The sequence below is a fragment of the Lissotriton helveticus genome, chromosome 1_1 (genome assembly GCF_964261635.1).
Source record: "Lissotriton helveticus chromosome 1_1, aLisHel1.1, whole genome shotgun sequence".
Classification (NCBI taxonomy): domain Eukaryota; kingdom Metazoa; phylum Chordata; class Amphibia; order Caudata; family Salamandridae; genus Lissotriton; species Lissotriton helveticus.
Genome location: NC_136057.1, coordinates 1,553,203,597 through 1,553,219,697, shown reverse-complemented (window position 1 = coordinate 1,553,219,697; position 16,101 = coordinate 1,553,203,597).

Genomic DNA, 16,101 nt, shown 5'->3' with positions numbered 1-16,101 from the left:
CTCTGTCTCAGAGTTTTTAGCACCCCCTTGTGTACTGTCACTTTATTTACCCCTGCCAAACTGTCCTGTCTCAATCTGTTGCTCCTCAATTGATATCTTGTTGGATTGCCTCCCTCTTTCAACCCCTTGCTTACTTGCTCCCTGTTGGTCCTTTGCGGTATACTTGGGGAAATGATCGTGACAGCTTCCAGCCCTCGTCCCCTTCCTCCGCTTGTTGGTGTGCCAATTTTTGCTAGCACTCGGCGTCCTCTGCTTACACCCTGCGCCGCTCGCTCCCAGCTCCCAGCCGGCAAGTAACGCGACTCCGCCCCCTCACTCTCGGCGGTTTGCAAGACTGAGTTCTCCGCCATCCGCCGCCGCTGGTCTCCCGAATCCAGCCGGCAGACGGCTTCCAGAATCTGCCGATAGCTCGCCGTGACTTCCACCCAGTCTCTGCTCACATAAAGGTGCGTATGAGCCTCTGCTATCACTGACAATCGACCCTTACTCTCAGAACGACACCACCACTATCCCGGACATCCGCGACCCGCTAGTTAGCCGGCCGCCATGTTTTCCCCCACTCCATCAGGCATAGTGAGGAATAAGGGAAATTTAATGGAAATATGTTATCAAATAATTTGTACATCAGGATAATACATTGTAGACACATACTAAAAGGAGCAAACATTATCTAAATACAATAGTAGGGGTGTGGCCAAGATGGCGGCCTGACCAGTCGTGTCCTGCGAGGCTCCCCGGCCCTGAGCCCCATATCGCCATTTTAATAGCGTGCATTACCCCTTAACTCACGTAATTCATGGCCAAAAGGTACGGCACCTTGCCCTGGTGCTCTTCGCTCGATGATCTGAGCTGCACCGCCCGCACCGCCGGAGCTGTGGGGCGTGCGGCGGGAGCCCTTGCCGGTGTGAGACTGAGAAATGGCGGCCGCGTGTGCTCGGCGCCTGGAGTGATTTCTGTGCCCCTGTGGTCCAGTGCGGAACGAGCGGCAGGTCACGTACAGCTGCCCTCGAAACAGCGGATTGACGGCCCGGGCTTTCCGCGCCCGGTGTACAGCCGGAGCCGACCGCGGAGGAGTCCGGTGGCTGCCGGGCGGGCTACTGAAGCACTCGAGCCCCCGGCTTGGGGCCTAGCTCCCGAGGGGAAGGACGCCGAGCTCCAGCCTATTTGCCCGGTGTGGTCGCGGGCTCATCTGCAGGACATCGTTTCTCCCGGCCTGGTGTGTGGAGGCTGGTCCCGACGCCTGGAGGATCGGCCTGTGCAAGGGCGAGCGAGGTAGACGGCGGCGGGGACGGAGATACGGACCTCGGTCCGAGAGGGGCCCCGACTGTCGGCCGGGGATCCGGGACTGGCGGGGTTGCTGCGCGCTGGTGCCTGGTCGGCACTGTGCGCTCTACGCCTGGTGACGGACCCCGGGATCGACAAGTGAGGAGCACATGCCCCCGGCTCGCTCGGCTGTTCGGGCGGGGCCCTGAAATCGAGGCCCGGGCTTCGGGCCTACTGCGGGGGTGCACCTGCGGCCACCTACGAGAGGACACTGCACCATATCTGCACCGGGGTGATCGTGGCCCACCCCGTTGGACTCTTTCCCATGGCTGGCCCCCCGATAGACAGCCCTTACACTGGGGGCCCCCAGGGGGGACCGTCGCACCCCTGAGGACGCAACGTACTGACAGCTGTCCCCTCGGACCCAGCACCCGCCCCAGCTTGCCGGCCGCAGGAGTTACTGTTCTCTACAAGGGGAATGCAGCTGACCCGAATGGGGAGCCTCCGCAAACCTGCACCCTAGATTTAGGCACGGACCCGGGGACTCTCGCTAGCTGATACCCCGAGGGCACAGCGGACCTGGACCTTCGCTGGCCGACTCTCAGCCATCCCGAAAGGGTTGAAATACCCAAAGACACTCCAGTGGCCTTGTCACAGCACATTCCCAGATATCGACACGAGCTCGCAGGCCTAGCGAGTCCTGTCCCCGATTTTGCCGTGGTGCTGTTCGCAGCCTCCCGAAGAGCCTCCCCCGGACCTTCAGCGATTGCAGAACACCGGCGACATGGCTAAGACGGGGCGTAAAGGATTCCGCAACATTGTCGACATGCTCCACAAAAATGCTCCAAAAGGGGAGAAGGCCCCGGTGCCATCATCCCCTAAGACGCCTGTCAGCACCCCAGGCCCGGATGATGAGGCTGCTCCCATCACGAAGGCCTTTCTTGCCTCTCTCTTCAACACCCTGAGGGACGATTTTCAGGCCCTGAAACAGGAACTGGCGGGGGAGCAGCGAGAGTTTCGCCGACACATAGATGGCCTGGGACAGCAGGTGGAAGCGGTGGAGGAAGCGGACCAGACCCGCAGCATGGAGGTGGATCGGCTGCAACAGGAGATCCTCTGTCTCCAGGAGCAACAAGTGGACCTTCAAGCACATTCGGAGGATCTTGAGAACCGCTCCCGGAGGAACAACATACAGGTCCGGGGAGTTCCGTTGAAATCAGAGGGGAACAGCATTGTCAACTACCTGCAGGAGCTGTTCCGGGAGATCCTTGGGGAGCCCGGTGAGTTTGACATTCGTATTGACCGCGCACATAGGGTCGGATTAGCGCGCCGCGCACCGGCCCCCCCTACGGACATACTGGCTTTCCTCCCTGACTTTTTCACTGAAGGAACGCATTTTGAGAGAGGCCCAATTGAAACAACCTATCCATTTCCAGGGAGACCCTGTGGCCCTCTTCCAAGATCTCTCCGCCATTACCCTGCAAAATCGGAAGGCCTTCAGAGTCGCTACGAACTTCCTAAGGGACAATGGAGTGCCTTACACCTGGGGCCACCCATTTCGCCTCATTTTCAAGTGGAAGGGGACACTACACCAACTCAGATCACTCCGAGACACATGTGCGTTGCTAGACATGGACCTACCGGAGGAAGCTGGATCAAGAGAGGCCTCCCCACGTCGGTCGCAGGACGGGCCCAGGCGACACTCCAGTGACAGATGGCAGACTGTGCGAAGACGGCGGTCCCCTAGGTCTCTTCCAAAACCTGACCCCATCACGGCTACTCAGGAACGAGAGGCGGCGGTGCAGGAGGTGGTTGACAACACAGCGGCCAAACTGTAAGGTGTTATTATCAAGGGGTATGCCTACATGCTATAGGTTTGTCCGGGGGGACGGGCGGGGGAGCCGCTGAGTCAGCCGCTGCCACGTTCTCCTCCACATTGACACTCTACGGACCTGGACTCTGTTCCGATAGGCCCGAGACTATGGGTAGTGTTTTGCGGGGTTGTTTTGGTGGGGACTGGTGGGGGGGGAACTCATCTACTATCTCGCGACTGCCACCGACTCCGCTCTCACAAATTCCCGACTCAATTCTTTTCTTCTGGACACAACAAGACTGCAGGGGTAGCGATTCTAGTGGCATGGCACTTTAAGGGGAAGGTCCTGCACAAATGCGGAGAACAGAAGGGGAGGCTGTTAGCTTATCGATTTAGGATAGGGGGCCTCACATTTACGGTTGGGTCCCTTTATAGCCCTAATGAAAACCAGTAACACTTTTTCCACTCGGCTCTGACTGACATTGCGGACACACCAGATAGACATATAATAGTCGGGTGGGGTTTCAACATGGTCTTTGACACAGCTCTGGACAGGTCTGCCCAGCCCACCCCCCAAGTGGGATAATTTTCGTCTGGGTGTAGGGATAGGATGGGGGAACTGGATCTCCACGACCTCTGGCGCCGTGCGCATCCCCGAGATAGGGAATATTTGTACTACTCCAATGCCCATAAAACATATGCCAGGTTGGACCATCTCCTGGTTACGGGACCAGTGTGCGCGCTGGCCACTGCGACGGAGATCGGGGTTATCTCCCTGTCGGACCATGCTCCAGTGTACACCTCAATCCAGTTACCACCGCTGGCGTACCCCCCCAGGGTCTGGCGTCTCCGAGACACTTTATTGCAAAAAAAGGCGGTGGTGACGCCCATCCAGGACGCTATCCGCAACTACCTATCTCACAACGCCAACACGACACCTCCTTGGCAACGCAATGGGCGGCCATGAAGACAGTAATCAGGGGAGAATTTCTGGCCCTTTCCTCTGCGGAAAACAGGGAGCGGCAATGCCAACGAGACAAGCTCACCCAGCGGGTCCGCGAACTTGAACAAATGCATCAGCGCACGGGAGCTCCCAGAATCTGGAAGAAACTTAAGGTGGCGAGGAAGCTCCTGGCGGCCCTAGACATGGACCGGGCAGAGTATGCGGCACTGAGACTGCGGCACGCCTAATATACCGGGGGAGACAGGTTTGGCCGTCTCCACGCTAATGGGCTTTGGGCGGCGCCAACGGCAATTGGTGAAAGAGCTCTCTGGGCCTGACGGGGCCTCGATCACAGAGGATACCCAGCGGACACCTTTAGCAACTTTTATGCAGCTCTTTATACGGGTAGCCCCTTAGATGACCTAACGGCAGAGGAATACCTAGACTCAGTCACTCTCCCTTCCCTGACTCCCTCACAGGCGGGACATCTTGACAGGGATATCCGCATAGAGGAAGTGATCTCCGCCATTGCCAAACTCAAACATGGGAAGGCCCCAGGGCCGGATGGCTAAACGTCCCTCTTTTACAAAACATTTTGCACGATGCTGGCACCGATTCTCACCCGCCTCTTCAACTCTTTTTCTGCACCGGGCGCCATTCCGCCTGACCTTTTGCGAGCGTCCCTCACGGTCATCCCCAAGCCGGGGAAGGATAGGGCCCAGTGCAGCTCCTACAGGCCAATATCACTTTTGAATGTGGATCTTAAGTTATATACTGGGATCTTAGCGGCCCGATTGGCCCCCCACCTGCCGGGGCTTATAGACCCGGACCATGCGGGGTTTATCCCCGGACGGCAGATGGTAGTTAATACCAAAAGGTTCGTCCATCTCATAGAAAAGGCTTCCCGAGTCCCCGGGGAGAGGTTGCTGCTAGCAGTCGACGCTGAAAAGGCGTTCGACCGAGTACATTGGCCGTACCTAGAACGGGTCCTGACGAAAGTCGGAATTGGGGACAAGTTTCGCTCACTCATTTTTAACTGTTACAAATTCCCTATGGCAGTAGTGAGAGTGAACGGTTGCAGCTCACAGAGCTTCACCATCAAGAGAGGCACTAGACAGGGGTGCCCGTTGTCGCCCCTGCTTTTTGCCTTATATATGGAGCCGTTTGCCCAGCTGATCCGCCAGACACCTGCGGCAACGGGGGTGAAGTTTGGTGGCTTCACCCACACCATAAGTCTCTACGCAGACGACGTCATACTGTCACTAGAGACTCCACGAACGGCCCGACCAGCTTGCATCGCGGAGATAGATACCTTCGCAAAGGTAGCAGGATTTAAAATGAACTTAGATAAGTCTGTAGCTCTAGATCTATCCCTCGCTCCGGCTACCAAAACTTACTTACAGGACCTCTTCCCTCTACAATGGTCGTCAGATCTCGTGCCATACCTGGGGATCCAGTTGGCTCCTATCCTGCTGGCCATGGTGAAAGCCTACTATGCCGCACTTCACCGGAAAATACAGGAGGAGTTGAGACGCTGGCGGTGTGGCACCCTTTCTTGGCTGGGTAGAATTGCCGCCGTCAAGATGACCGTCCTCCACTAAATCCTCTACCTCTTCCGAGCACTACCACTACCACCACCGGCGGGCTGGATTCAGCAAACACAGGCATACCTATTGCGCTTTATCTGGCAGGGCCGGAAGCCCAGACTAAAGAGGACGCTATCCACACTGGCTCCAGAGGCTTGGGGGCTGGGTATACCAGACCTGCGCAAATTCTTTCAGGCAGCACAGCTACGCTATCTGGTGGAATGGAGCAAGTGGGAATCAGACAAGCACTGGCTCTTCCAGGACCAGGCGGTGGCAGGGCGCCCACTCCAGGAAATACCCTTCCTACGCAAAGCCCATCGACCCGCCAACCTGTATGATTCATTTGTCACGAGGGTTCCCTTGAAGGTATGGGACGCCACTAACACCATATACAAGCTCACCACCTTCCCTTCACCACTTACACCACTGGTCGATAACCCGGATTTCACCCCGGGGCTCGACAAGGGGGCCTTTAAACACTGGCGACCCGCGGGTTGTCGCTTTCTCTACCATATGTATGGTCCGGAGGGCATCATTCCCTTCTCACTTTTTAAGCAGGAATCCACACTGCTTGAGACGGAACGGCTGCGCTACATGCAGGTCCGCCACTGGGCATTGCACCCCCAAGTGAGAGAAGCAGCGGATAGGAAACTCCAACCCTACGAACAGTGGCTTACATCCCGCACTTCAGACGCCAAATTGATATCAGACCTATATAAATTCTTGCAACCACCACCCACACACCTTTATCACCCAGGCAGGGAACGCTGGGAATGAGAACTGGGTAGGTCATTGAGTCATAAAGAATGGGATCAGATCTCCTGCAGAGCCTGACACTCAGCATACCACACAGGGCTTACGGAAACACTTATCAAGGTATCTACTTACTGGTACTATACCCCAGAACGGATACATGAGATGGACCGCAGCAAGACCAGCAACTGTTGGCGGGAATGTGGGCACATAGGCACATTATCACACATTCTGTGGGACTGCCCGCTTTTACACTCCTACTGGAAGCAGGTGCTAGATGACGTTGACACTCACTTTAAGACCGAGCTGCCTCGCTTTCCCGCTTACATTCTACTGGGGCTTCCTAACCGCCTGACTTTCCCCTTGCGCTCCCGTGGAGGACGTCAGATTGCTATCGCTCTAGGCTCTGTGGTGCAGAATATGATTACACATTGGTGCACTACTACAGTCCCTTCCCTTACGGGGTGGTTACACAGGCTGTGGCACGTACTAGGAATGGAGAAGTTGTCCCTTACCCTGGCCGGAGATATAGATCAGTTTGATGAAGTTTGGCAGCCATTCCACTCCCTGTTGGCCACTGAATTCAGAGAAATCACCTGCCCGAGATATCTTCGCCTATTACGGCTCACTACACCTGAAGGGAAGGATTCCTGAACGGGGTCCGAATGAGAGGTCCCTCCATGACGGGAACAGGGAGGAACGGGGTAGGATAGGCCTGAGCTCTGGACGGAGGGAGGGGGGGCGGGAAGGGAAGGGGAGTTGGGGGTTTTGGGGGGGGGGGATTTTCTAGAGGGGGTTTGTTCCTTTTGTGCAGCACTGACTATACCGCTTTCGCTCTATTGGCTGGATTGCTTTTGGACTGTAGCCAGGAGGGCATCCGAGCCACATGCATGACTCTGGCCATTGCAGATACGCATCACATATACAATGTATGTTTTGTTTCTTTGTGCAGCCTCAATAAAAATGATTTAAACCTAAATACAATAGTAATTCCATGAATAAAGACACAGAGGTACTAATCATACTAATTTAAGGTGGTTTCTGCACTGCAGCAAGAAATTAGATGGTCTTATGTGCAAGTAAACTAAATACGAATATAAAGTTAGTAAATGGAACCCATAACAAGTCTCTCTTGTTAACTTAGGAAATGGGAGAGGCATAATTAATATGTAGTCTGTGGAGGAAACATACAGGGTACTACCAATATTGAAAGTTTACATTATGTACTTGTTTCCAATTAGATATTATGAAGTCCAAGGCAACAGCTAATAATAGGTTTATCAATTTGTGACCTTGAGCCAATACAGACCAATCAGGAGGGATACTGCCCAAGAAAATATTAGAAAGGGATATTGACGTTCAAAATTGTTTTTAATTTGGTGCCAATCCCGTTTCCAAAATTGTAAAATAGGGTGACATTCAAATAACAAATACTTTAAATCCGCTTTTAAGCAATACAGGGTCAACAAGATGCATCTAGGTCTTTGGAGAATGTTTCAAACTTGTCGGGGGGGACAATAAGAAATGATAAATGAAGTAAAGGGTATGCAGAGTATTTGCAGCTCTAAGTGAATTTGTGAATTTTAAGCCAGATGCTGTTTCACATATCAGTAGACCAACATTTCAATACATCTGTTTCTCATACCATTTCAGTTTTTGATTTAGTGCTATCTTTAGAAGAATGTATTCTTTTATAAAGAAGAGGCTTTGCGATTGACTGGATAATAGAGGATATATGACATCAGATTTGGGGGATTTTTAGCCTTGAAACTGTTCTACTGTCATGTACCATTATTATTCATACAAAATGGCACGGTTGTTTGAGCTGAGCAGTGCACTTCCGGTAGCGCGTTTATCATAAAGCATGCTAGGGTCTCTGCAGGGGAATTCTACAATACAGCCAGCAATAGACGAATACCAGTTGATAAACCATTTGCTCAGCTTGTAGTTCTTTGTAGGAAAGATGAAAGAACTTGATAAAAAGGAAGGTTAAGGTGACATGCATTTAGACTGCATGGCCACACTCGAGACCAGAGCATTAGAGTCGTATAACATCAAGAGGAGGGAAGGAGAACGTGGACCCAGCTTCTTTGTCCTTGGAAAACAAAGCTTTCAGTTAGTTAAAGAAAAGCCACATTTGCTTCTAGAATGGAACGGAAGAGAGATTTTGCAATAGGAGAATTAAGAGGAGTGTAAGTGCTGCATTGTGTACAGCTAGTGAGGTAGCCAAGCTATAAGAGCGCTCGCTGTTAAGATTTGTGATTAGCATCCGAACCCCAAAGTAGTCTCAGCCTTCCTTTCTTCCAAGGTCGGCAAATTGAATCCACATTTCAGTTCGGTAATAATTGCATACCAATGTTTTCTGCATAAAAAGTTGTTGGATGAACTTGGTACATGAGTAAAAGGTTATTGTACCCTCCTCGCATGATAACGTATTGTTAATGTTAATGTTAATGTTATTTTGGAATTTATAAAGCGGAAACTATCTCTCCGAAAGGAGCATCCTGGCGCTATCGAAACTGGGAGGTCAACAGAAGTGCGATCTATATGGCAGCGAGTACATAAGCATCTGACAGATTAAAAAGCCAAGTTTTAAGTTGGTTGCGAAAAGGCGTTTCCTGATCAAGTAGCCTTGGCTCCTTTGGCATCCTATTCCATGCCTTAGATGCTAGGACACTGAGGGTTTTTCCCCCTTTGGTTTTGAGGTGGAAAGAGGGGATATTGGCTAAATTACAGCCTGTTGATCTCAGAAGTCTTGTGGGACAATAGTGGGAGTATCTTTTAATGAGATATTTGGGCCCGATGTTGTTTAAAGCTCTAAAAGAAGTCAACAAAATTTTGAAGAGAATCCTTTTATGTAGGTGGAGCCAATGAAGTTTCCGAAGCGCCGCAGAGGCAGATGATTTCCTGGGAAGTTTCAGTACCAGACGAGCAGCTGCATGTTGGACGCTTTGTAGTTTTTTAAGGTCGTTTTCTTTACTCCCGCCATAAGACCATTACAATAGTCGAGGCGGGAGAGTATAAGGGCCACCGCCACTGATTTTCTCACATCAATAGGGAGAAAATCAAAGAATTTCTTCAATGACTTGATGACATTAAAACAACTACCGGCCAAACTCCTTACATGGTGGTCGAAAGATAATGACGCATCAAAAGAATGCCCAAATTCCTGGCTGTTTCTACTGAACTCGGAGGTGCAGCGGCTCCCTCTGGCCACCAGTCATTGGGATTAAAGTTAACATTTTTCCCAATGGACAGTATTTCTGTTTTCTCGGAGTTACATTTTAAACAGTTATCATTCATCCATTGAAAAATGTCCACAAGACAGTTCCGAAAACTTTGTTCAGCCGAACCGGAGTCTTTATCCAGGGATACAATCAATTGTGTATCATCAGCGTATGATGTTACCATTATCCCATGGGATTCAATCAAATAAATGAGGGGCACCATATAAATGTTGAAGAGTAATGGGCTCAAAATGGAGCCCTGGGGGACTCCTGAGGTGACACTCTTCTCCTTTGAGTGGAAGGGTCCTGGGGCAATGGTCTGTGTTCTTTCTGATAGGAAAGATTTTATCCAATGTAGAGCCCCGTCTGTTATACCATTTAATTTCAGCCTATCAAGGAGGATTTTATGGGAGATGGTATCGAACGCCGCCGATAAATCAAGAAGAATCAAGACGGCGTTCTTCCCTTCATCCAGTACATTTCTGATGGTATCCGTTAATTCCATGAGGGCCGTCTCCGTCGAGTGTTTCGGACGGAAGCCAGATTGATGAGGGTGCAGAATATTATGTGACTCCACAAAATTAGAAAGCTCTCTATGAACCATATGTTCGGTAATTTTACCAAGGACTGGAAGCAAGGAAATTGGGCGGAGATTAGAGAGGTCTGAAGAGTTTTTATTTTGCTTTTTCATTAAGGGTCTAACTATAGCCTTTTTCCAGTCCCGAGGAACAACCCCGGAGCTGAGTGATTCATTCACTATTTGGTTAATTATAGAATTACCCACCTCAACTATTTGATGAAGGATGAAAGACGGGCAGGCATTAGACGGTGATCCTGATTTACAGGACATAATGGCCTCGCGCGTTTGTGCAAATGTTACGGGCTTAAACATCGCAAAAGTATGCGGCCGTGAAGGCACGAGGTCACTAGTACTCACTCTACTGGGACACACAGTGGGTACAAAACCCTCCTGTAGTCCGTTTATTTTGTCGTCAAAATAGTCGGCAATCTGGTCACAAGGAGGAATTTCTTGATTCACGACTGCCGGGTGGGTAAAGGATTTTACTATATCAAAAACGGTTTTATGTTTTTGCTGTGCTTCCTGAATAAGTTTTGTATAATAAGCCCTTTTAGCAGTATTAATATTTGCAAAATAAAGATTCCTATATTTTATATACAGACTTTTAGCAAATGGGTCATAATTTTTCCTCCACTTTCTTTCCCCTTTCCTGCACTGAAGATGCGCTTCTGCTAGAGACTTCGTATACCATGGTGCATTTGACTTTTTGGAATTCGCCTTATTTTTTCCAGGGATTTTTGGTGGGGCAAGATTATTCGTTGCAAGTTGCATCCAAGTGTGGAACATTTTGGAATCCTGTGATACATCACCGGAAAGACTCGGGCCCATGACTGAGCAGAGGCCTTGAGCTGGCTGTTTTTTGCAATCACGGTCCAGTTTTGGCTAGAAGCAGAAGAGGGAGTAGTTTTTACTCTTTTCTGCATATGCCCCGTATTCACCTCAAATGGGATGAAACTGTGATCGCTCCAAATTTGAGGGATTGGTGGATGGGAAACTAAATGCAAAAAATTAGAACATATCCCGTCGAGCGTGTGACCAGCCTGATGGGTATTATTAAATACTTGTTGATGCAGACCCAATATTTCAAGCGTCTGGAGAAAGTTAGCAACCTGTGGGTTCTCCTTCACTTCTAATTGTAAATTAAAATCACCAAGAAGTGTAATGTGAGGATAACTCACAAGCAATTGTCCTAAGGCTTCACCCAGATAATCGAGAAAGCCAGAAGGACTGCCTGGTGGGCGATATATTAGGCCTCCTGTAAAAGACAGAGAGGCATCAACCTTAATTGAGAAGCCCATGCTTTCCGCGCCTTTAAGATGAGTGAAAACGGATTGTTATTAGTTTGAGACCGGTTTTCGTGCGTAAATGATGCTAAACTCAAGACGCCCAATATGTACCTTTACCTGAGATAAAGCACGGATTATCACTAATCTATGAAGAGACTCGTGCTGCTATGAGGTCTAACTTAGACGCCCGACTTCACATATTCGCATGTGAAACTTCCCTGCCTAACTACAAACAAATACTATTGGTCACTCATTCCCTTTCCCTTCTCGCACAGTGCCTTTTGCAGACGTGGGATCACCTTGACTTAGCGAACCGGATACCCATTTGACTGCCTCCAACTGGTTCAAGGGAACTTCCAATAACTAATGGACTCTCCCTACACACGGAACTAAGGTAACTTGATTGCGCCCCCCCCTTTTCTCCCCTCCCCAGTCTTCTACCGAACCCTCCCCGACTCTCCTCTCCTTCCTTGCAGCACGCCCCAATTCAGACAACCGAGTCCTGATGACGATCCAAACTAAGATGGATCGAAACGCCGTCGACCTAACAGCTTATCTAACAGGCGTACCTCTCTTTTGTGGCTCAACCCTCAATTTACAAAAAAAACTTTGTGTATTGTGATATCACGTTATCACTTGCTTTGGAGCCACACACTGTAAATTACTTGCACTCTGTCACAGTGCGCTGTCCTTGCTGTTCACTTCTCCACTTGCGTCGCCACTTTCACCACAATCACCTTTCGCACCAAGTTTTATATGGTTGTCACTTATTCATTTATGCAGTGCTGCTTCTAAACTGTATATGTTCCGACCATGAACTTATGTTGCAATATAAAGATGAGTAACTATCTTTCTTCAAATTAATGAGTTTTCTCTTTCTTTCCTTGTTAGCAATGCTGTATGCATGCATAATTAATTGCCTACATATCCTTACCTATCAGGACATTGTTTCTTAACGCACCTTACTTACCCAGTCCTGAACTGGTATATGGGTTACACTCCTGTCAATTTGACAAGATTGTGAGCAGCTGCTGAGCTGCGAGAGTCTGTACCCTTGTGGTACTAACTTTTGAGACCATTCTTAAGGTCTTTTTTCGTGGTGTCAATACACACGACACATATGATGTCGAAGGAGTCCCTCTCGTACACAGAGGAATACATTAACTCTCTCATGATCGGTCCGTCCCTTCTCTCTGACCCCCCTTCCGCACCCTCCTCTTCCACCATGCCTAACACTTCCAAAGCACTACTTGAGAAATTAGGAAAACTTAAAAAGAAACAAATCAGAACGGATCTCCATGCCCGAATGTTAACGGACTACCTCAGATCTGGTGTCATCCCTGTGGGACTACAAATTCGTAATACTCCTGGAATTTTCACTACAGATCCTATTTTCCGGACCAAATTCAGCCATCTTGCCACAACCTGCTCCAGGCATTGGATGGTCCTGGGTATAGACACAGCCATCGAACATAGTCGCCTAGAACATTTGGTGATCGAAGAACTAGAGAAACTAATCCTAGCAGACACCTCATTTACGGATGCCAAGAGTCTCCTGGAGAAAATAAACACAAAAATCAACACCTTCAACGCCTTTGAAATCAACAAAAAGACAACCAAAATTGAGAAAGATATTAAAAACTACAAAGTGGAAGGTACTTACCCCTACTTGAACGACAAATTCTATAATACCCCCTACGTTCCACCAAGAACACGCAACTGGGGGCGATTCAGAAACAATCAAAGAATAGCATTCTCAGATTCATCTAATACCTCAGTCGAAGATTCAGACTCGGACAATCGTCCAGGCACTTCATCTGCCGGTAATAGACCTCCACCTCTGCTTCCCGCCGTTTTTTTAGGGAAAGGCCGCGGCCGCGGACAACCACCACTCCAAAACCGCCCTACCAGAAATCGGCAGTATCAACCACAACTCCCGGGCGAACGACAAACGCGCAACCAGTACTATCAATGGGGGCACCAACAATAAACGACTTGGACCCAACGACAGCCAGCACCTTACAAATACCAATATCTAATCTTTCTGATTATGTCTTCAGCCATGACAAAACTAATCTCCTGTCCCGAGGCCTTACTTTTGTCCCTACGGAACGAACAGACTTTTTGGACCTCCAATCTAGCCTTTTGAAATTCTTCAGGCGGATAAGACTGAAGCAATACTTTGCGGACAAACCTGAGTCCACATCACAGACCTTGTCGCCGTTCCGCCCACCCTCCACATTTAACCCTCCCTCAAACACGATGCCACCGGAGATTTTGGCCTTTGAACGCCTGGTACTAAAAGATATCATGGATCTCAAAAATCAGCCACAATTCATCCCTTACAATCTCCCATTGGCAGAAAAACAAGCTTTAAAGACTTTGAGAAACAACAGTGAAATTGTCATAAAACCTGCGGATAAGGGGGGTGGAATAGTGGTTATGAGTACAACTAAATATGGTTTAGAGATTCAAAGGCAACTCACCAACCAGGAACACTATCGACCCCTCCCCAAAGACCCCCTGGAGGATATTTGTACTAAAATACTATCCATCACCTCCGAAGCTAAAGACAGAGACATTATCACCAAAAAGGAATTCAAATTGTTGAACAACAGCAGTCCCCGAACACCTGTACTGTACATCCTGCCCAAGATTCACAAAGATAACCTCAATCCACCAGGCAAACCCATTGTCTCTGGCTGTGGGTCCATCTTAGAACCACTTGGAAAGTATATAGATTCCATCATAAAACCATTCGTTCCGGAAACTGACACCTATATCCGTGATACGATGGATCTCATCAACACCATTGAGGACTTGCCATTTGACACTGCCACACAAGTTATGGCAGGGCTAGACATCGAATCCCTTTATACAAATATACCGCACGATGAAGGTCTACAAGTTATTCACACACTTCTCCTTTCCCGTCCACAACCTACACGGATCCCAACAGATTTTGTCATGAATCTCCTCCGAATAGCACTGAAAAATAACTATTTCCTTTACCAAGACACCTATTATTTACAGGTTAAAGGAGTCTCAATGGGCGCTTGCTTCGCCCACAATCTTGCGATTTTGTTTGTACATAATCTGGAGAAGACCCTCATCCTTACACCCATCAATCCTATCTTTGATAACATCAATCTATGGCGGAGATATATAGACGATGTGCTATTATTGTGAATGGCACGGCTGAAACATTGGTCCCAATCATCGACTGACTCAATCATGTACAGGAACATCTGAGATTTACCAGTGACTGTAAGCAAAATGATCTGCCCTTCCTGGATGTCACAATCCATGCTGAAGACGGTCAACTGGGTACTACCTTGTACCGCAAACCTACGGAGAAAAATACCCTTCTCCTATACTCCAGCTACCATCCGCGAGGATTACGCGATGGTTTACCCTATGGCAAATTCCTACGGATTCGCCGTAATTGTAAATGGAAAAAGGACTATTTCAGAGAGGCAAACATCCTTACCCAAAAACTATTACACCGTGGGTATCCAAGACGGTTGGTCACTAGAGCCAAGAAAAGAGCCTGGTACTGTCACAGAGACCTTCTCCTCACGACCCACCCCAACAAATCAATGACTAGAATCCCGTTCGTCTCAAAATTTAGCCCTCACAGCAATAAAATCAATAAAATCATCAGAAAAAACTGGCCTCTACTACGTTCACATGACCACTTCAAAGAAGCCCCGCTATTCTCTTACCAACGCGGCAATAACTTAGCCAATCATCTGGTACATGCCATTATATGGCCACAAACCGCCCATGGAGAAAAACACCATTACAGCCGCATGGGGACTCGATCCAGTAGTGGGCCACTATAGGTGCCAAAACTGTAGTGTATGCGACTTGACGACAAATACGAAAGAATTTGCAGTCAATGGCCGATGATACGAACTGACGAAACACACTAACTGCAGATCACAGAATGTGATTTATGCGATTAAGTGCCCATGCGATCTTATCTACGTTGGGCAGATGACACAAATGATCAAACAACGCATCATTCAGCACAAAAGCAGGATCAACTGCAAAACCTTAACAGCACCCTTGGTCGCACATTATCTGCAAACTGGTCATTCAGACACCGACATCTGGTGTCAAGTGATAGAGAAACTGACATTACCCACTCGAGGAGGGGATATCAAAATCCTACTAAATAAGGCTGAATGCAAATGGATGACCATCTGCGACTCTGTCAACCATGGACTAAATACAATTGATGAATGGAACAGTACTGTCATCACCTGAATCCTTTCTGTCCATTGAGTCCTACATCTGACATTCGCATGTCTAGCACTTCCTGCACCAGTGCCTCATACATAAGCTGCCCATTACAATAAATAACAGGTCTCACATTGAACCCATGAAGGTTAGACATATATCTATATGTATCCGGTAGTTATGAACTGTCTGCAAATTTACTATGTGCAACTATAATACTACCTTTAAGTATGTATATATACTAATCTTACAACCAATCGCATAATGTCTACGGATCATGTTTGAAAATTATTATCAATAGATTGTATAGATTGTACAGAATCACAACTGTTTAATTTATATTATTATATTTTGTTTCTCTTGACCGTAATTGTTACGCCTTTTTAGCTGAAACTCTTATAACCT